Source organism: Lagopus muta, chromosome 20 (assembly GCF_023343835.1).
Source record: "Lagopus muta isolate bLagMut1 chromosome 20, bLagMut1 primary, whole genome shotgun sequence".
Taxonomy (NCBI): Eukaryota; Metazoa; Chordata; class Aves; order Galliformes; family Phasianidae; genus Lagopus; species Lagopus muta.
In genome coordinates, this window is record NC_064452.1 from 6,166,649 (window position 1) to 6,189,510 (window position 22,862).

The 22,862-nt window shown below is 43.4% G+C and overlaps 1 long non-coding RNA gene across 2 annotated transcripts in view; it reads left to right on the plus strand.

Annotated features, from left to right (window-relative positions):
• The first annotated feature begins 5,479 nt into the window (after nt 1-5,479).
• LOC125702935 (uncharacterized) overlaps nt 5,480-22,862 on the plus strand; it is a 75,877-nt gene continuing 58,494 nt past the window's right edge. For both annotated transcript variants that reach the window (XR_007380725.1, XR_007380726.1), the window contains exon 1: nt 5,480-5,560. This is a non-coding gene — a long non-coding RNA (uncharacterized LOC125702935). The remainder of the gene's footprint in view (nt 5,561-22,862) is intronic.

Consider the following 22,862-nt stretch of genomic DNA (forward strand, 5'->3'; position numbering starts at 1 on the left):
AAATAAAACAACCTTAAGCTCTTGTGAATGTGCTCAGTGATGTGGCCAGTTTCATAAGCCACTCGATTCTCTTGCTTTGGTGCAAAAGAACAGACATAGTGGAATAGTGGCTATTTTTCTCCTAGCAAAATGTACTGAGGCACTGATAGAAACCAGCAAGAATGAATTTCCCCCTCAGGGGCATCTTTGTATATGTAGGAAGTTGTCCATGAAGTAACAGTAAGGGCTAGTTCTTTCAGCAGTTGGTCATGATCTTTGTTTTAGGGGTGAAGGACACGTTGAAAGGTTGCATTTTGCCAAAGGTCATCTGGAAGTCTAGGGAAAACACAAGAAAAGAACTCAAGAATTGTAGCCCAGGATTACAAATGAAAGCAAACTATCCGTCACTTTCATAATTCAAGATCAGCATAGCTTCTAAAATGGGCCACAGTTTCTTGTATTTGGACTTCTAGGAACTGGACACATTCTGTCTATGTGTAATACTGCACGAATACTTCCTGTGTGGGAGTCAGAAGAACGCTGCAGCCAAAGCAAAACAAACTTCTGCTTTTTTAACAACTAATGAAAAAGGTTTCCTTCTTCATTAGTATTGCTGGCACCAAAGTCCCACAGACATGAAGAGTAGGTAACAAGCTGCTTCTTTTCTGTTTCTTTCATAGAAAGAGAACTGGAGGGCAAGGTGGCAAATTCTGCCCTCAGCAGGCAAGGCAGAGCTTGGATGAAAAAGTTTTACCATCTGCATTTAGCATCTGCATCTGCAGTTTTTTAGCACTTTAAGGAAGTGATATTCAGCCCCACCTGCATTTCTGTTGTTCTAACAAATCCCTACAAACAGTGCCTACCAGTAATTGGGAAAACTGGAATGAGAAGTATCCTAGCAAGGACGTGTGCTTGAGCTGCATAATAAATCTCACCCCTTGCACCTACGTTCAGAAGCACTGCACAAATGCCTGTAATAACAGTTTTTCTGGTGTAAGTATGTGAATCCCAAATGCATCTACCAAGAATTAGATCAATTCAAAATTTTGGTAGACACAACTAGAAGCAAAATTTGGTCCTTCCTTATGGGAATCTTGCTGAAGGTGTGGAGACAGTTTTGACACTTCCTGGCAGATGCTCTTGCAATGTTTAAAACAATTGCATGATACCCAAACCCCTCCCTCTCTGTGGGCTGTGCAGTTTGACTGGTTTTAGTGCCTAGCAAACTCCACAAAACACAGAAGTCTGCACAACCTCTTTTTCCACCTCCTGGCTTATTTGCCAGAAGCTGAGCTTTGCTGTGCAAGCACAGTTCTCACCCCTGTTTCACATGAGTGCATTTTTACCCCCAAAATATTTATTTGTAGGAGTGGGAGCACTGCTTATGAGATGAGATTGTTGCTAAGAAATGTGAGATCATGGAGGTATTTTCAGTGACACAGCAGAAAATTATTTATGAGCTTCTGCTTTAGACACCTATATGGGCCCAAATTAGTGACAGCACTTCTTAGCAAAGAAAGGAGCTGCTTATATGAGAAACGGATGTTTCACTTGCAGTCTTCATTTGGAAATTGAGTAGCAGGTCTGGAAAATGCTGTACTGTGACACAAACCAAGTACCAAGTCTAGCACTGCCTTGTATGAGTTGCACAAAATCACAGACCCCACCGAGTGAATACTGACTGATCCGCGAATAGGAGTTGAAGTCATTCAGGCATCGGATGTCAGATGGTGCTTATGGTTTTTGTTCTGTTTGAATATTTCAGAATGAGATCGAAGATGGATAAAACAGCACGAAGGCTTACCTTCTTCCTTCTGTACAGAGATTTATTTTTCCTTGTGTGAGTAGATAGACAAAAACTTTGAGGATGGTATTCTTGAAAGATGAGGTCACATACTTTTTTCCATCAAAGCATACACACTTTTTGATAGATCCTCTTTCATCTGTTATTGCCTAGTTACATGACTTCTTTGAGTGCAGCTCTGGAGCAGACAGCAGTCTCGGTGTGCAGTTCTGCATTCCACCCCTTCCCTCCCTCAGGTCAGCACTAGAGCTCCCAGGCTCTCCATGTTTACTGCAAAGGAACTTGAGCTACACTGCTGGATCTGTGCTTCTCCTTGCACCTCCTCAGAGGGGAAATGACAAACGTTCAGATGAATACAATGCTTGTTCTCAGAATCTTTATCAATCCTGGTTTCATTTCAACTTCCATTTTCACTTGGGGACAGGGAGCTGTGCTTACGGATTTTGGACGCAGATTCGGCTAACGAAAGGAAACAAAGAGCTGAGGTTATTTCCACAAAAACAAGATTCTCACCAAAGCATCACTAAAATGCTCAGTTGGGAATTGAACTTGTGTGAACTCTGGCAGTCGCTCTTTAGTGTCAGCCTCTTCACAAACAACAGCTTATTCGGATGAGTGAAAAAAGAAGAAAAAAAAAGGTGCAGTGTAGAACTGATAATCTGCTTTATTAACGCTTAAAATTTTAACCCTGTAAACCTTTCTGAAACTTTCTGAATGGGTGCAGCAGCATCTGAGATATACCAGATATATATATATATATATATATATGTCATAAACAGGCATAAAAGAAAGAAAAGGTTCTCATGAGTTTCCCCAAGCTCGTTGCTCTCCTTGTAGGCAGAGCTATTGAAACTCTTTTCCTGACCTGTCTAAACTTTCTAGGCAGCCTGAAGTCCAAAGCAAACCTTATTCAAGTGCTGTCCTTATATATATGTGTGTTTTTCCTCCTAACTGAAAACTTTCTGTCTGCAAATGAAGTCAATTTCATCCTTTCCACCTTCTTTGTAATGAACATTGTACACTGAAGGACTGCTTAGTTTTCTGTTTTTCAGCATTCTTCTTACAACTTCTCTCAGTGATCTTTTCTCCATTTCCAGTTCTTGTTCTCTTTAGGATTACCTTTGTGCGTATTTTTTTCTTAAAACATGGTATGCTAAGTTGGACAAAAAATTCTCTGTGAAGCAGCAGCAGTGAAAGTTATATATATTTCTAGGCAGTGTGAGGAACAGTTTATTCCAGACTTCTAATTCTTATTAATTGCCAGCCTCTGATCCCCTGTAGTCTGTTCTTCCTATCCCAGAAACTTCCTTAGCTTTGATTCCCCTCTGCCACTTTACCTTGGTAATGTGCCAGCACACGTTATCTCAGGACACATCTTGAATTTTCACTAATGACACAAAGGTGCGCATTGTTTGAAATTTAAGTTTTCAATGTGAAAATACAATGCCAATACTGCATTAAAATTTTCTATTAATGAGCTGGAGGTATAACCCTTACAGCAATACAGACCTGGGCCGACCTTCTTAGATCCCTTCCAATAGAACTGTTCTATCTAAAAATTAGCTTGGCAGAGAAAAACCCAGTGGTTAACAAGTGGTGAACCAACAGTGTGTCCTTGCAGCAAAGAAGGCCAACAACATCCTGAGCTGCACTGACAGAAGGCTGGGGAAGGTGGGTGTTCCCCTCTACTCAGCACTGGTGAGACACGTTTGGAGAGCTGGGTTCAGTTCTGGGCTCCACCAGACAAGAAGTATGTGGATGAACTAGAGAACATCTACAGAAGAACATGAAGATAATTAAGGGATTGGAACATCTGACATAGAAGGAGGAGTTGTAAGAACTGGCGTTGTTCAGCCTTGGGAAAAGGACTGGGAAAGAACTTCAGTGTGAATAAACATCTGATATTGGGTAGTAAAGATCTGCCACTTGGATTCCTAAACACAAGCCTATGGCTTGCACTAAAAAAGACTTCTCTCCCGCAGCTCTGATTGTGTGGAGGTTGTACACAGTTCACATAGGAACCCTTCTGGATGTGTTGACGCTGTGTGGAGGCATTGGCACAGTTATTGTGTCTGATGTCTCTTGTCTCACAAAATGCTTCACACCTTTTTCCATACTCAAGGCATATGAAAGCAAAGATGGATCCTTGAAGCACATTTGGTCACAGTATTTGAAATAACACAGGTTTCCTAAATACAAACCTGCTATTATTTGTTAGAGCTCTGTAACCTGGGAGATGCTCACATGCATTCACTTAAGTTTGGCCACTTAATCTAGCGTATGTTCAAGTAGGCTTGTCTCTGCAGGACTTCTCTTCATTGATTGAAGGGAAAGAGGTCCTTGAATAGGCATTACAGGGCACTTGAGTTCATTTCTGCCCTGATTCAGCCACTGCAAGTGTCTATTTGACTCTTCTAATTATAAAACAAGGGCCTAGGAATGCTAACTCAGGTATTTAAGGTCAAGCATGCCAATACCTCCTTGAGTCCTTATCTGGAGAATTGTTGCCATTTGTTACTGGCCCCTTCAGCTTAAATGATGGCTTAGCATGCCTTTTGACCAGAGGAACATCATTTTTTTGACAAAACCTACTAGCAAGCTCAGCATTTGGTCAGCTGCTTCAGCAGGAGCACAGAGTGCAGATGTTAGGCCAGACAGGAATTTTTCTTTATAATGATTGGAAGATGGTAGCTGCCCTTTCATGGTGCAATAAACATTATGTACAGGTGTGACAAGAGATCCAAATAGACAGAAAGCAGGAAGGAAAACGTATGATACAAACTGTCGCTGAGATCACAGCAATCATAGAATGGCTTAGGCTGGAGGGGACCCCACAGACCATCTTGTTCCAGCCCCCCTGTTGTGGGTAGGGTTGCTCCCTACTAGATCAAGCTGCCCAGAATCTCATTTGACCTGACCTTGAATGTGTGCAGGAGCAGCCTGTTCCAGGTAGAAAGCAGCCCAGCAAGTGGGTAGTTAGGACCAAACATGTCTCCTGATGACCAGCAGCTGTTAGCTACGTTGCCTTTCCAGATTGAGAGGTGCCTGCTAGCTGATCTCCTGACAGATTGGTAGAATTTTGGTCTATTTCACAAACCTAGCCCACAACACTAAAACTGCTGTTGCTCTCTGCATCACAGGCTCACATGCCCCCAGAACAAGTTATTTTACACCACAGTGGGGTATGCTCCTCCAGGATACCAAAAAGTAGATAAATCTCTATAAATTCACTGTAAGCTGGTGCTTTTAAGCTATCGTATGCAAAAAGAATGCAGTTTAAGTAGCATCCAGAAAGTTATTTGTAGAGCAGGGGCTGGCTGATTTTAGCGAGACTCTCTACCCTCTCAAAGCCCTAAGTGGAGCAGAATTTAACACTGAAGAAAATAAGACTTGTGTGAATCATGGGCTGAAGGGGTAGAAATATCCATAGTTCAATTAGAAAGGTAAACGAGTCACAGTTTGGCACAGGGAGCAGAGCTTTCCCACAGCTGCAGCCATGCTCTACAAATGGCAGTGGGGCTTTGCTGAGGCTCTCCAGGGCCTTTTGGGAACATCACCAACACCTGGGGCCTCTTCCACACCTGTGTGGAGCCGTGCAGGTGTGGGGGATTAATGCTAATGGGCTCCACTTGGCCTCACAGGAACTGCTGCCATGAAGGACAGCATAAAGAGCTGGGAGGTGTAGTTGTGGGGTTTGCTGGGGAGGCGTCTGTGGTCCTGGTTCCCCTATATTTGCTCTGGTGAAGCTGATATTGAGGCAAGGCCCAGCATACAAAGGTAAGGCAGAGGTTTTACCTGAGTGGTGTGTTCAGTTGGGTGCTGGAAGCCTTGGATCAGCTCTTTGGAGAGGTGGGATGGGGAGCTGTGGGGGTTTTTGTTGCTTTGTTTTTACCCAAGGTGTGAATGGCTTGCAGTGCCTTGTTTAGTCAGCTGTATCTGGTTATACAGAGTAACTCTTTAGGTTTTTCTGTAACATACAAAGCTTACCACTTTTTTTTTTTAGCTGCTTCAGTACAGTATGCTTGTTAAAGTGCCCCCCAGTCAGTGGGAAAACCACTGCCTGCTTTTGGTGTTGGAGATCTGTGTTTGTGCTGTGCATACTGGTGATGCCCTAGTGGCACTGGGCAGTGGGCTGTCCTCTGGGAGCTGCCTGTTGGCATAAAACCCATGGAGCAAGCTGGTAACCCTGTCTTCTCCTGATGGCTTCTTGGGCCCCTATCTATGTGAGGTAGTGACCATGAGGGCTCCTCTCAGGCTGGAAAGGTGCAGGCAGGTGGTTGGGACCGGCTAATGGAGAATTTGTTGAGGCTGAAGCAAAGCTCCTTGCTGCCTTTTGCCAAACCAGGAGCAGATGTTCCCAATAAAGCTCTGACTCCTTAGATGTGGGTGTTCAGCTGATAACAAACATTGTGAATTGGCCCTGTGCTATTAGGTGAGTAATGAAGGCTGGTGTGAATTCTCTCGTATCTAATAAGTGTTTTACTTCAGTTGGTGCTTTTAAGAGCATCTTCATCTCTCACCTGACTGTCCTGTGAAGCCCACAGGCACTTTCTATCTTTGAAACCTCTTCCAACTCTGTCAGCCTTGGCTGAAGTCTACTGGTGGTTATTAGAACAGAGGACAGGCAGGTGTGTGTTTTACTATTCTGCATCCCCCTGCAGTGAGTGCATATGTACTGTGACTCCTGAATCAATTTCATGTTGAATCTTCAGCTTAGTTTAAATGAACTGGCAGAGATGGGAACTTGGAGGCTTTCTCTTTTTCTTCTCAGTTGTTTCCATTTTCTGTTATACAAATATTCCATTGCTCAATAATGGGAAGTGGAAAACAAAATTCCGAGTTCGTCTTTTAAAGGATGTTAATGGGCATGAATGTAACCAATATAGTTAATAACAGTCCAGGCAGAGATGGAAGACTCCTTGTGAGTAAGGGCCAACATAGCTTCCTGACCATCCCTCCTAGAGCAGGGTCTGCATATTAAGGGATAAGCTGCACTAAGTATTTCCTTCTTAGCCTCTTTATTCATTTATGCCTACTGGTTTTTGTCATCTTTAAAGGTGTTGTTTAGCCCTGTTTTGAATTACTTTGAAACAAATGTCTTTTAAATGCTGTTGTTTTTTTACTTTAGAAAACATTTTAATGATTTCTTTTTTATTAAAAATACCACTTTGTTTCTTATTTAAGAAACATTCTCTAATAAAAATAATTCTTAATTGGAAGAGTGAAAGGGAGGAACAACTGCAGACTTCAGGAAGCTCTGCTTGGTGGAAGGAGTAGCATGAATTCAGTTTTCTTGTACTTTTCCGAGTTGAGTTTAAAAGTATGGAAGCTCAGAAATGGCATACCATCTTAGTTAGAACTGCTAAGGAAAAGGTATTATTTTGTTTCCATAAGCCAAAAAGCAGAACAAGAATTACTTTAAGCATGAAGCAATGAGAAGATAAGGAAATAATGAAGGGGGGGGAATGAGGACTACAAAGCCCCTAAGGCTAATGAGCCTCTTGCCTCTAGGTTTTACTTCATCTCCCCTTCTCTCCTTTGTCACTGTATTCTTCAGTTTCCTCCTCCAGTCTAGCTGCCTCTTAACCTTGTTAATACTTCACTTTGATGGTCTTAAGTTCTTGACAATTTATTCCAGATGTTTGCTACTTTGAATGAAATAGATTTCCCAAATTTCCTGTTTACTCTTAATGCCTCTTGTCTCTTTCTTTTTCTTTGAAAGTGTGACCACTTTTTTAAAAAAACTTTTTAGCAATCTGAATATGTTGGCCCACTTTTCCACTCCTGCCCTTGCAACCCTGAAGCTCTGAATGCTTTCCTCAGAATGGATGCTGCTTTTCGTTGTCATCTTACAGCACGATCTTGGTGTTTTTCACCTCCCTCAGCTCTACACATGTTGGGGTCTGAGCTCTCAAGCTCTTTCCCCTTCCTCCATGTGTGTGTGTTTGCACTAAAGAAGAAGGGTATCATGGAAAGAAATATCCCAGACCAAATATTCTTACAACCTGGGGTTGCCCACGTTGTTGGTTCCATCAGGTGCCCTCCATGGATAAGTTATCTGGAGAGATGAGAGTAGAAGCAATGGGTTGGCAGCAATTTGTTCACTCCCACAAGTTCCTGATGTGGGAGCTGTGTTGGGTCACCACAGCCAACCTGGGCATGGCGGTGCTGTTGGAAGCTCCCATTACACTAATAAAAATGTGTCCACTTCAAGGTGGTTGTATGGCTTTAATTATTCCCTTGTTTTCTTTAAAAACAAAACAAACCTGTAAGTGAACCAGTTCTTCAAGTAAAAAAGCTGTGCCTGGACTAGGCCTTACACCTCAATCTTGCAAATGCTTTCACACGTGTTTAACTTTACTGCTATGAGTAATCCTATTGATTTTAAATGGAGCTACTCAGGCAATAAAGAATGGATTTGTATGATCTGGGACTTACTGTGGGGTATGTCAGAAGTCAGTCTTTTGAAACTAATGATTAAGTGAGTGTAAAAGGAGTGTGCAGCCCAGAATTTCATTAAAACAATGAGTACTTTTGCTTAAAGGCTTCCTTTAAAGTATCTAGCTGTCTTGTCTGCTCTTCTGAGCACTGTCTCTTGAAGGCTGTTTGGGAACTTCTTTTTTTACAGCATTATTTACAATAACCATCTGGTCAGTGCTTGATGTACTGTGGCTTTTACAGCTTTCCATTGAGGCTATCCCATGTGTTGTTGCCTTTACAGTGGTGTTCTGTGTCTTCTTACATTCTAACACTGGGTGTACATGCACTGAGCTTTCCATGTTTAGGGGCTCTTCCTTCTCTCCAGTTGCCCATTTCCACAAAACTGGTGATGAGACAGCTCTGAAATTCCTGTCTATCAAATTGAGCTGAAAGCAACCAACTCATTCAAAAGTTATTAGGGATGCATGCTCATACATAGCATGATGATATATGCATTATTTTTGAAGGAAGTAAGGCAGAAAAAATAAGTGATTTGATTAGAGATGGATTTGTTGGAATGCTTCGTGAGCCTGAAAGAATGACTTTGCTTTTATGGCTGGTCTTATAAGTATGTTTAACCCCAACTCATCCCTCCTCCCTACTGAGGAGAGCAGAAGGGGAAGGGCTACTACTTATGCAAGGTATGGATGGACAAGCCTTTTTGGAAGTCACAGAAGGAAAAACTTGCTTCTCAGTAATTCATCAACATGAGCAGACTTGGTGGTAGGGCTGACAGATCTGTGCCAGTTGCCAACACGGTGGGTGAGTCCCTTCTACTCGGGTGTTTGCTGGAGAAGGAAACTATTGAGTTCTGCTTAGAGAAATACATAGGGGAAACAGCTCTGTTGTGTTAAAGCACTGGCAATGTGACATCATAGCCAACTTTGCCCCAGCTGGCTGTGCTGCAGATCATTAAAGGGAAAGGTGTTTCACACATTCTAGCCTCTTTCTCCTTTCCTTTGGAAAGAGAGATCTTTGCCATTTTAATTGGGGGAAAAAAATTCAAAACAAACAAAAAAAAAACCACAAGAAACCCTCTAAGTAACAACAATAAAAACAATCCTGCAAACCAACATGATGATAAACCCCACACCACCAGCAAAACTCCCAAAGAGGAGTCAAGAAGAGATTGTTCAGTTTTGATCAGCATTGATCTGATGAATCCCGTGTTTTCTCATAGGAGGGAATGAGGAAGCAAAGTGTGGGGATGTAATGCAGCAGGTGAAAATTAAGCCAGCCTAAATCTGTTGCTTGATGAACTATTCAACAGATTGCTCTGTACTTGCCCATCTCATTCTCTTTGGAGCAGTGCTGGCATTTGAAGGTTGACTCTGGGCGGGTGCTTTGTAGAAGTCTTCATGGCTTGCAGGAATTACAAGAGTGATTATAATAACTTGCATGTTCATAATTGTTTCCTAGGCTCTGTGAAATGATTTCATTCAGACCTGGTTTGTGAGCTCAGTTCATGAGGAAAATGTCAAAAACCTAAACTTTGGGGAGTAGGAAACCAGCACCTTTTGTGCTATTGAACAGGACTGTGGGTCCCATCTTCCCTCCTGTTTTTGGGAAATCTGTGATTCTTCAGAAGGGGGTCAAGGCTGTAGCTAGTTTCCTCTCTCCAGGTTGTGAAGCCAGACTGCTGGGTGCTGTTTCACCTTCCTCAGTGACAGGTGGGAATCCTGGCTGCTGAGCAGCCCATGGGCTGCTGGCTTTACTCTTCCAAAGCACTGCTCCTGGGGCACTGCTGCTGCCACAACTTGAGGCTCAGCTTTTGCTGCTGCTGGCTTGTGTGCATCCTTTGCTCCTTTCTGGCTATGCTGTTGTTAGTTGTGAACCTAGGGTGTGGAAGGTTGGTCACTACATATCATATTGTCATAATTTCTTTTCTCCTCTGTCTTTTTATTTGATCTGTACCAATTCTGAAGGTGAAAGTGAAAGGAGTGATGGTAGAAAAAAGGTTGACTTTGGGAGTGAGCTGAAATATGGTTTTTTGGATCAGTCTCTGATTAGGATGGAGTTCTATGTGCATGAGGCTGACTCAATGAATTAGAGGGCTGATGCATTCAAATCTAGTGAAACTAGAGCTTGGGTAGAAAAATGTCTTTACCAGGCTGTCAGAAATATAATAGTCTGCAAATTCTTGCCATCTTTGCAAGTCATCTGTGCCAGGTTTTCAGTGTTAGGCTACAGAATAGTTCATCTCCCTTTTTCTGTCACTCACATGCCCTTCAGGTTCTGTTGACAAGAAACAGCATCAGCTAACACCTTCAGCTTGGGACCTTTCCCTGTTCTGTGTTGTTAGGTGAAACGACGTAGTAGAATCTTCCATGATTCTGTTATTTTTATAGCTGGAAAAGACCTCTAAGATCACCTAGTCCAATTGTCTTCTCTCTGGAGATGTCCATAATGGGCATTTAAACTCTCTGAGTTCTCTAGTACTGTTCAAAATAACTCCTGCATCTGGAATCCCCAGCTATCATCAGGGTCTTGACATGCAAGATGTTATGCAAATGCGCTTTTTGTTCAAACAGGATGATGCAATTGCTTGGAAGACTTAGAATCAAAGCAGAGAGGGGGGGAGGGGGAAGAAAACCACATGGAGTGGAGTGACTCGTTCAGCATCTTGTGACTGGTCACTGGCAAAGGCATGAACAGTGGTGGGTCTTCTCAGCTCCAGACTAGTGCTCACCCACTGCAGCATTCTGTCTCTTCTGAAGCACTGTGTGCCCTTCCAGTGCTCCCCAACCTCTCTTAAACTCTGTTGCAGAGCTGGAATACTAAGTGGGTCCAGCTAATTCAATTTAACCTCTGTTTGTTGAGCTGCTCTCCTATCCAGAGCATTGTGGCCAGTCTGCGTTACTGGGAATGGAGCTGGATTTGTTTGGTTTCCTGAGAGGAAATGGAGCATGGCAGGACTGCCCTAGAGCAGAGCTGGGATGCTGCACCGTGAATGTGCCATACCAAGAACAACTTGTGGTCGCAAACCAGGTGACATCCAACACTTCTGAGCCAGGCAACTAAATATTTCTGAAGCTTATTAAATTAACCAGTTAGACCAAGGCAACACACAAGGTATGCAGGCCAAAGAAAGCAGTGTGGGTGTAACTTTCTGGAGGAGAATTATAGTTGCTGCTGATGGTGCTGTTACTGTAAATGTCATGTCAGTGTTTCCTTTATTGGTCTGTTTTTTTTCCCCTCCGGTGAGTTCTGGGGCTGCATGAGAAGGTTTGCACATAATGAAAAGGTTTTCACATGCTGCAAAATGCAATGCGAGACCATGGATCTGTTACCCAGAGAATCCCCACAGTTTGGGTTGGGAGGAAGGAACCTCAGAACTGGCATCTGAACCCAACACTGAGTACCCAGAAGTTTTGCAGAGTTCAGTTCGTGCTCTGCTCTGTCATTAAATGCAATTCCCTTGGTTCCAGCATAGTGTATAAAGAAGTGACAAGTCTTTGAGCTGGGTAAGCTTCTGTGGTTCTACTGATAGGAACAAAGCTTTTCAAATCGGTGATACCTTTTACATTTATCTTTATATTTGTGTTACATTGCTGCATAAAGACTCTGACTGAGGGTCAGATGCTGTACAAGATGTCAGCCTCACTGCACAGATTTTCTGTTCCTGAGTAAGCTCTGCGTCAGCCCACACAGCCGTGCTGTACTTGATTCGTCACGTTCACGAGGGCTGCATTTCCAAACTACTGAGAGCAGTTCTGTGCGTAGTGCCCAGCGTAAGAGAAACAACATTTCTTTGTTTCCTGTGCGATGTGCCAACCTGTGTCTTCAGGCCAAACCTGCTTTCTAATTCAAGTGACAAATTGGTGAAAAACTGGTTTGCATCTTGCTCTTCCATCCGCCCAGGCATGTTTGGGAATCCCTTAGAATGACTGAATTCAGTGGTTTAAGCTTTTTTCTTCTTTACTGCACACCTCCCACAGTAACTCTGAAGTAGCTTCATAATGGAAATGCTGACACAATGCTATTGTCTCGGCCCTGGGAGTGTGTTCCACCTTCTACTGTTTGCCTTGGCCTCTGTGTATTGTATACTGCCTCAGTTTAACTGGTTAATTTAATAAACTTCTGAAGCACTGTATCAGTTGCCTGGCTTAGCTCTTATTCACTGGCCTGATGAGGAAAGTATAAGTTTCAAAAGCTTTCCTGTATGAAGTTAATCAAAGAAAAGGTATCTCCTACTGTATGCTGCTTGTATCTCTTGGAAAGGCTTCTTGTGCCGACACATTTTTGCAATTAAAGCATTTAAACAAAGATTTTTTTTTTAAGGCAGTGTTCCAGATTTGACCTGCTTAGCTTCATTTTAAGAAAAGCAAAAAGAAGTAGAATTTCTTAAAAAATATTTTTAGGGCTGTTCAGGGTTTCAGTAGCCATATCTGAATGATGTGCCAGGTCAGGAGATGGACTCTTGGGGTTGGGAAGGAGGGAGAGAAGTGGGGGAGGGGAAGGGGGGGGAACACAATGGGAATGATTTGCAGGTATTATAGGTCTGATGCATGGGTGAGTTGTAAGACCTAGGTGATCTGCTCTGAGGTTCTGGTTCTCTCAGGAGCCTCACATAACCATGAGCAGATCCTTTAACACTTCTGTGCTCCATTCTCCACTTGGAGGTTATTTTGGTGGTTTTTTTCCATTTCTAGTCTTGTTAATTTAGATCTTGAGATTTGGGGGTTGTATATTACAATGGGGCTCTTTATTGCATGAGCTATAATAATAATGAGTTGGAAAGCTTGGTAGATCTTGCAGCACATTCTCACTGTGGGTGCAGTAAAGCCTCTTCCTAGCCAATGCAAGGAGCGCTTGAGAGGCCCTGTGTGCCACACATGAGGGGGAATTAACCTGCATTCAGCAGAACCTGAGAGTGCAAGGCACATCTGAGTCCACCGTTGTCTACTTCAATCTGCAGTTGGTGCATCCCCAGATTTGGGGTATTCATCTATGAAGAATGATTTAGATATACCTGATCGTGCCTTGGGACAGGGGAACTGCCTAGGTTACCTCTTGATATCCCTTCCAGCCCCCCTTTTTTCTTTCTTTTTTTGTGACTCTATTAGATCTGACAACAACAGAATCATATACTTTGTTCTGAAGGATTCTTCCATTAATTAGTACTTTGTGGTGCATAGCTGCTTCCCTTGAGGAGCTCTAAGAGGTTGACAAGTGCTAATTAAGTCCTACAAGAACTGGTATGTTGGGTAATTATTATTTTACAGGTAAAAAAAAACCTGAGGTGCATGTGTAACCCACAGGAAGTTTTTTTGGGACAGTTTCACTCTGCTTAGTGTTTTTAGCTCCTTAAAATTCTCATGTGCCTCCGAATTGCTGTTACCAATGGAGAATACTGCTGGTGTTCCCCTTCCCCTGCCCACATCTGAGCTGGTCGAGGTTGAATCAGTCTCATCAGCCACATTTGGGCTGCATCAGCATCAGAGAGGGACTGCGAGCAAAATGAATCTGGCCTGCATGCCAAAAATAAGTTTATTTTAATCTCTTGCCACGCTTTCTGTACTTGCAGAATTACACTGACTTTAAAGGGGAGCTGCCCCAGAGCTCTGAATCAGGCCTTTTGTATGGGCAGGGAGGTAACCTCTTGCAGTCTATGTCATTTGAGAGTAATTCTCCATCAAACATTTACCTGTGTAATTAATCTGCTTCAGAGTTCTCTGGCATGGAGTGGTATGGGCAAGTGGCATTTAAGAATACTTTAAAAGGAAAAGAGATAATCAGTTTAGCTTTGGGTCAATGATGCATCAGGAGCCACTGAGCCTGGTTGGCCTCTACCTGGATGACATAGCAGAGCTGTGCTGATGGAGGCAAGCTGGGTAAGGCAAGCTGTGGTTCCCTTTGCCTTGCAGGAGGGTTGTTATTCACATGCATATTTCTGGACATTGCATTGGAGTCATGTGGCAGAGATCACAGGACAGCTTATCTATCCTAACTGTGTCCCACAGCACCTGTCTGTAAGGTCAAAGGAATTCCAAGGAAAACTGCCTGAGGATCTGAATTTGAACTCCTGTGGATTCTGATGGAGCAAATTTAACCCTGCCACACAGGTTCTCAGGCTGCCATTTGCAAGCTATCCACATTAACTGCACACAGACCAGGACCAACTTCATGAAAGCTTTTGCTGATTCCATCTGAGCCACCCAGTATGTACTGACAGACCAGGACTGTAGACCTGAGAGCACAAACCTGGGTGGTGTTAGATGTGTGCACTTGATGTGATGTAGAGGAGCTGGTTAGGCAAGTTCCACTCTGATTTGCAGCTTTCATGTGATAGAAACCCTTGCCTTGTTTTCACTGTCCAGCTCTGTCATGCTGCTGCACATCAATTCCCTTCCTTCTTTCAGGGTGTGGACCCGATTAATTGTTTGCACACTGTAATTTGTGATGTTGCTCAGTTTAACAGGGTAAAATTTGCCAGTCCAAAGCACGTCTTGGTGAGAGGGTGAGGTGCTAATTAAGATCGGGAGGTTTCTTTTGCGATCAGATATTTGTCTCTTGTTGTCCCACAAGCCAAATTTGTAATGCAGCTTTGCATGGCAGCAGTGCTGTGGGACAATGGGTTGGTTGTAAGCAGGACAGGGGGAAGTGGTAAGAATGAGCCCCATGGATGTTTCTCAAACAAGAATTTTTTTTTCTCCATTATGAAGAGGCTTTCTTAAGAAGCAACAAGGAAGGCCATGCAGATCAGATTTGCAAGGAATGTTGCTCCAAGTTGTGTTAGATGTGCAAATGTTCTTCTGTGCTCTGCCTTGGCTGGTCTACCCTGGTGGAGATTCTCAATGCCTGCCATGTTGCAGCATCCCTGTTATCTCTGTTTCTGGGGAAGACTGTCATAGGGCCACACAACTTAACAAAGCTATTCCTTCAATTCTCAACATCCTTAGCAGTCCCTGTATTTGTTTTAGAGAAGGGCTGCTTTTGTTTCTGTTTGTTTGAGGTGGCTGCTGTGCAATGAGGAAAGAGGACGTGTGTCTTTGAAGAAAACAATCCCAATCTGCTCTGCTGGAGAAGCAGTAGCCAGGAAGTGTGCAGGGCTCAAATAGTGCCCTGTGTTGTTTCTCATGGATTTTGAGGTGAAAAGGCTTATGAATGGACGTGAGCAGTCCAGCCTTCTGCTCCTTGACTCATTGTGGGCCAAACCTCCTCAAAAGCGCATTGTGCTCTGTTGTGTGTCCAAGTCTGGAGCCGCTGCCCACAAGGAGAGGCTCTGTTTATGGTTGTGCAGAGGGATGGGGCTGTGATGGGAAGGTTCTGTGCTGAACTGCTGCAGTTGTGAAGGGCTGGTTCAGCCAGTGAGCCCAGCTGAGCAGACTGGCCTGCCACCGGGGCTGAGTGGTGAAGCCACTGAGCAGAACTGTTGCAGAGCATTGCTGAGGTGTCCGACGGATCCGTATCACGTCCTAGCTGAGAGCTGGGCATCATCAGCCTGAGTGCTTGTGTGAAATTAAAGATGAGGTGTAGCCAGGGGACAGCAGCTAAACAGTCCCTGGGTGTCTGGGGAGGGGGTTTTAACACCCCTTCAATGCAGCAAGGCCCTCTGAGTGCATTAGCATCCATCTGGTGGTAATTAGCGGGCTCTCTAGTAGAAGAACCAGCAAAGGGATCCCTCTTCCCACATCTCCTTGTAAAGTGCTTGCTCTAATTTTTGTGACATCCAGCTGCAGGGTTTCTGTATCTGTCATTACAGACCATTAAACTGTTTCAGATGCATCTATATATTTTAAGTAGTTTCTGACCCATGGGTGACAGCAGCCAAGGGGGATCTGACCTTTTTTCAGTTAAGGAACATTAGCTTGGGTGTAATGAGTCAAAACCTTCCTGGCTAAGGAGGCTCCTGCCCTGGCAGGCTGGGCATGGGCAAAACCACCTTCCCTGTAGCTCTGTATTGCTGTGCCTTTAGAACATGGATGATAATGTTAGCAGAAGGATCAGAAAAGGGGATGGGTTGGATGAAATATTTTTTCCCGCAACACATAACACCTTTTTTATTGAAGTGCCTGTAATCTTTACTTGCTAATTGAAATTAATTTATTAATGTTGATTTGAAAATGTGTAAGCACTTTCAGGCTGCTAATGCTTATTTTTTCAGCTGAAGCGACAAATTCAATGTTTTTGTTGACCCAAATCTGCCTGTTTTCTTTGGGCAAGGATAAAAGTTTCAGCTGAGAAACTCAGCCTGCCTCTTAATCTGGACGATGTCTTCTGCCTAAGGATACCTTCATATTCACTAACAGACAAATATCTGGGTGGGAACGAAACCCAGGAAGTCAGCACTTGCACTGTCAGAGTTGAGAATTTCACACTAACTGGCAAAAAGTGAAAATGAAAGAACCTGGACAACATGATGTTAATTAAAACCCTTGAGTAAGCCAGATTTATGGGGTTGTTTTCATGGAATTAGTGGTAGTGTGTGGAAGAAGTTAGCTGTTCTGATTAGCCTGTCACTATGTAAGGAGTTGTCATGACTTCAGTGATGTTATCCCACCTCTGACATGTCCTTATGAGCAGTGAACTTCTACACGTTACCTGAGCTAGAGGTTTGTGCAGCTGAATGTGTGTGGTTGGAGCTGCCACCTCAAAGCACCAGCCTGGAGTTGCTGCCAGTGAGTCTGGTGTCACCAGCCAGTCTTCAAACTGAAGCATGGAAGAGTTGAGCTTATTCTGTGCTAAAATACAGGTCCTCTATTCTCTGTATGTGTGCAGGGATGAAAATACAGGATTTATTTTAGTTGTTGTCCTTCTGTGAGGAGAAAAGTATTTGTTATAGTCAACAAGAAGAGTTTACAACATTAACTGTTGGAAGAATAAATTTTCTAAAAGGTGAATCCAGTCTCATGTTTACTTGCTGGTGCTTGATTAATAGCTAATTAAACTTTATGTAGCTTGTACAACTGTGAAATCTGCTGTCACTCAAGGTTTAAGCCTACAGTTATTCATCATGCTGATAGTACCACCAATGGTCCAAGGAAGTAGCTGCCATGTACGTAAGCATGGAACTCCCTGGAAGGGACGACTTACTGGGGGCTATACATGCATGTATATAGTTTGTGTATATGATGTTAGTTAACTGGAGCTGGTATTTCTGCTTTACTGGAAAGTGAGGGTCTCTTCAGAAGGCACGGGGTTTGGTTCTGAAGGAGTTCACAGCTGAATGTGGGCAGCTGAATAACAGATTATCAAAAGAGTGTATGCTATCAGGTAGCATTTACTGATGCTGAGCCTTCTCATAAAGCTGTGGTTGTGAGAAGTCCTGCTGCAGAATGAAGCTGTTAGCAATTGGTGCTGGTGCCACTGCGTGCAGGTGAGGGGAAGCGCCTGGCCTGGGGCTCTTGCTGGAGCCATCTTCCTGAACATCCCTGCCCAAACAAATTGTGTTGTAAAGCTTTGGTAATGAGTAACCATGCATTTCTGCTACTCTTTAAGGCACTTCCTTGTGTTTGGAAGCCTTCCATTCTGCCCCAAAAGGCACAGAATGGGGAAAAAAAAAGTACACATCTTCCCATGCAGATGGGAAACAGCAAAGGAAATGCTGTTCTGTAGGAAAGCAATGTACACCAGCTCCTACAAACTCAGAGGAGATGAACTGTTTACCAGTGAGTGCCCTGTTTAGGAGAACAATATATTTTGAAATAGGTTTCTAAATAAAAAGGCATTTTGTGCAGTTGCAGTAATTAATGGTTGCTCTCTTGCAATAGCCTCCAGAAAACTAACTCATGCGTTTGACAGCAAACATGAATATGCTTGTAAAACTGAGGGGAATCGTTAGGCTTGTGCGAGCTTGATCATCTAAAAACAAACCAAGAAGCTGAGCATGGAAGCGTGTTATGACTTAGGGGCTTGATTGAAGTCAATGGGAGTAGGTCAGCATTAAAAGCACTATGGAAGGGACCTGGGCTCACCTGGGGCACATGGGCTACCCAGACAAACACACTATATGTGTTAAAGCAGCAGACCTGAGGCCTTGAGCTGCCTGAGCAACGAGGAGCTTTTAAAAGAGGAAATATAATGCTGTTATATGGGGTTGCTTTGGAAAATTGGACCTTGTGCTAAGGCAGTGTGAGTAGGCTGTGATGTTCTGAGATCAGTGGATGCTCTTCAAACATTTCCTTTATTGCACAAAGACAACTTACAGAGTTCCTGCAGGAGGGAATGTGATTGATTTATGAGTGTAAAGAAGGGGAGATTTATGACAAACTGTGCAAATGGTACAAATTTCAAAAAAGCAAGTAGCAGGGTGGTTCAGTTTGCCTCCTTCTCTGCACCTGCTTACCTTGGTTACTCCTTCCAGTGGATCTAAAGGTGTGAATTTGCAGGAACATCCATCAGAAATCTTGTAAGGGAAAATGGCAAAAAATCTGTATTGTGGCACTGCAATTGAGGCTTTTGTGCCTCTGACCAAGGGATGGAATAAGCTCATGACCACCAATGATTTCTTCTCAGGCAATTTGCATGTTTTAGATTAGGTCTGTATGTTTGAGAGTTACAAATGGCAAGCATTGCTTTGCAAGTTATTCTGAACTGTGTGGGGGGGAAAAATTGTAAGTTGAATGATGGGTAAAAAAAACCCTATTTATTTGCTCTAAGTCTGCTCACCCAAGTGTATGATGGCAGTGATTTGATGAAGATGAGGTGCACAAAGTGAACTGAGAACTACAGTTCATGTTACAGAAATTTAGTTTTTATCTTTCTGTTCCTTATTTGCTTTGTGGTGTGCAAAACATGTGACTTCTATATAGTGCAAGTACCCCAAATGTAAAAATGGCAATCTTAAAATTCTGTTTTCATTTTGGGGGGGATTTTGCTCTTTTTTTCGGAGATGTTGATCAGACCACTGTTGTTCTGATTTACCCATCTGGGTAGGGAGCAGGCCACGTGAGCTGCAAGTGAACACTTTTCTCCATAGCAGGGGCTTAACATAAGCTGTTCAGAGCAGCAGTCACCTTCAACTTGTTTGTGCTTTGTAGTGTTGTTTCAAGTTGTCTCCTGGACCATGTAGGAATACTTAGTCCTTGGCATTACCTCAGTTATGAGTTTGACTATTTCCTGATAGATTCTTTATCAAAGAAAATATTATGTCAATAATATCTAAAAGCTGTAGCAATATTGCTCCCAGCCCAGAGGTGTAAATACTGTGTTATCTCATGGCACAACCTTAAATGACGCCACACATCTTGAAATAACATGTCCGAATGTGTCAGAGGAAGAGATTGTTAAAGCATTTGCCTTATATTACCTGCCTGCTAGCAAATGGGTGGTGAGAGAGACCTAGAGGTTTTCTTTTTTTTTTAATTCCTCCCTCTCCATTAGGCAGATCATGCAACTATCTAAATGCAGTTCTGGAAAACCTGTTTGCTAGCTTACTCACAGCCCCAAATGGCTTTGAGTTGCAATAGCACGGTGCCTAACCCTTCGGGGGGGGAAAAGAAAAACGTGGCAAAACCAACCCTGTGCACCTTCTAGAACAACATCTTCCGAATTTGTGAAGATCTGGGAGGAGGGATGGAGGGGGGAGAAAATGGCCCATGTGTGAAACCACGAATTATATTATGTCTGCCAACCCCCTTTGAGAATTGGGCTGGCTGTCGGCTCAAATAATTTGTGCTTATCCAAACTTTACTCATCAAAGGTTTTTATGAGTTCACTTTGGCAATGGCTGTGTTTTTCCATGTGGTGAAATCATACACCTGGAAAACATGCAGCCAAAATGGTGTGGAGGTTGAATAGCCCTCCTTGTTCTCCAAATGCTCTTGAGTTTTAGGCATGATGGTAGTTAAAGTGTTTGTGGTGCTATAAAATTTGTACAACTTTACAGTAAACCTGTGTCTTGCATAACCCTCTTGACCAAATGATTGGCAGTTTGATTGTCATCTTGTAACACAAAAAGGACCAAATATTGGCCTTAATTTTTTTTTTTACTGAAGGGGGAGAATGCTGAAAATCTTTACCCCATACAATCTGTGCATGGTGGCATGGAAAACATCCTGTAAAGCAGCAGCTTATGAATAATGATATTTTAGTTTGCCTTAGAGTGTGCAGAGTCTTATCCAAAATTGGCCTGCTCTGGGATGAAGAACAAGTAATCAAGATAGTGATTGTGCTTCACAGGAGTGATGGTGAGAAGGGGACAGAAGATTCCGACAGGAAATTTAAGAGAGAGGGTACGCCTGCAGCAGTGTTTGATGTTGACCTTGAAGTTACCTTAACTAGTCTGCCTGTGTTGTTTCTGGCAGCCTGCACCAAAGCCACTTACCTTGCCCTCCCGATTTGCAGGTTGAGCCCTCCTAAGTCTTGTTTCGAGGCCAGCTTGCCTTTCCCTCTAGGCAGCAAAGAGAAGCTGAACTGGGGAGGTGTGGGAGTGATAGTGCTGTTATGGATTGGCTTCTTAGCCTGTGATGTCTCCAAATGTGGTGCAGGGGAGCATGAGGTTGGAAGACTGGTAGCAGTGGGAATGATCTCTTTTGTGCAATTGACCAGAAATCTCAGGATGGTGAAGGGACTACTGGTAAATGTGGCTTTGGCAACCTTGAGGTTAAAGCTATGGGCTTTCTGGATGTTGGGTGGATCTGAGCGAGGCTGGAAAGGTGGAACTTCTTAACTGATGAGAGACCTTTCCTTTTCCAGTTACTGCTAAGCTGGAGTTGTCTAGGAAAAATGATGCAGCGTAATTCTCAAAATGGTACCATGAATTAAGAGGCATAAAACTGGTGTAACAAAACTGCAGTTGAAAAGAAATCAAGTATGGCAGACATTAGTTGCCTTGAATGCAATGTGCAGTCACTTGTCTTTCTGTTTACACAACAGAATAGCCTGAAGAGAGTTAATATGTTTAGAGAACGGCACTTGCATGTCTTTCTAATGGGAGAGGAAACTCAACAAATTGAGTACACAGTGCAGATCACAGCTCTGATTAGGCCATTTGCAGGATGGTTTGAAGAGTGCTGGCCTCTGGCCAGTGAGCTACTTCTTACTTGCAAGGGAGCATAGCTCATGGTCCTCGTTGTTTGTCTAGTGCTATGCTAGGCTTTGTCTGAAGCAATGACGATCTTGTACTTAGGCAATACAAATGTCTGTGGCCACACTACAGAGGCTTTACCACAGCATAACTGCAGAGCTCTTCCACTAAGACTTTGTAAATGGCACGGATTAACAATAATATGGGTAACATAAAATGGAACTTAAAGAATACGGATAGCTTAATATGAAAGTCATGAATAACACTGCATAAAATGCTTGAGCTATTAGTTTGCTTATAACGAGTGTACCTGTGCACAGATCTGCATGCTCATTTTGTGTACTGTAATATAAATGCTTTGTTCTTGCCTTTATGTAATGACACCCCACCTAACATCTAGACACCTTTGTATATATTTTATGTATGCATCTAATTTAGCTGTTAAATATTGCTCCAAAACCCACACATGCACCAGAAGAGCACTATATTGTTGAACTGGTTTGAAATCTATAAAGAAACAGCACTTAGGAAGGGTTGAAAGCTGAAGCATTAATGAGCATTCCTTTTAATTTAGTGGCCTTGTAATATGCTGCTGAGTAGGAGGAGAAAAGAATGAGGCTGGTGGCTGGATTGGGTCTGCATTTCCTGTGTTGACATGGGACAGGTGGAGCAGGGTGACAATGGTGTCCTCTTCCCTGGAAGGAAGAGACTGCTGCTTGCCCTTGATGTGAAGTGACTCCCAGGCTTTAACTCTGAGTAAAGATGTTAGATTCTATACTCAGGCTGTTGTCTCCCTTTCAAGTAGATGTTAATGCTCCTTCCCCTTGCATTTTAATCTTATGCCTCTGAGGAAACCACTACTTGTCCTGGAATCCATCTGTGTGGTCTTGACTTGGAGGGTCTTTCTACTGCAGGGCACAGGACCTCCCAGCTCCATCCCGTGCTGGAGCCATGGTGAAGCTGCAAGTGCCTGGGACCCTGGGGGCAAGCCAGGGAGAGGAAAGAGGCAGCTTTGAATTACCCAGGAATCTCAGAAAAGCCAAAAACAACTTGAGTTGTTGGAAACCAGAGTGATGTTTACGAACTCTGTGTCGGATTGATGTTTTCTGTCATTGCTGCTTTCTTTTCTTGGTGTCCTCTATTGTGGAAGGGCAAGGATCTAAACCCTAAGGAGGCTGTAAACACAGCTAAACAGTTAATACACAAATCTGCCATGAATGAGAGGGGAAGGGGAAGATGTTTTTCATTTTATGATGAGTTGCTGAGATGAACTGAGAACCAGTTTGCCATCTGTGGGAAAGCCCTAGGAGGAGACTTTGACGTACAGCCCAAGGAGTTCCCCACTGCTCCCCCTCCAAACCATTCCTCAGCATGGAAAACTGAGCCTGCTGTGAAAGCACCATGTGCTGGAAGACTGCCACGTTTTATACCGGGGAAGCCTGAGGCAAGATGCTCAGTCTGTGTGCTGTGTCCTTCTCTGCACAGAAGGGACTGCCAGTGCTTCCCTACTGTGCTGGAGTTCTGTGGGGGCAGCTCTTATTACTTGCGAGGTGCTTGGGGTGCTGGAGTGGTGGGAGAGCATCATCAAATCTTGAGTAATGGAAGAACTGGGCGTAGGCGAGTTGCTCC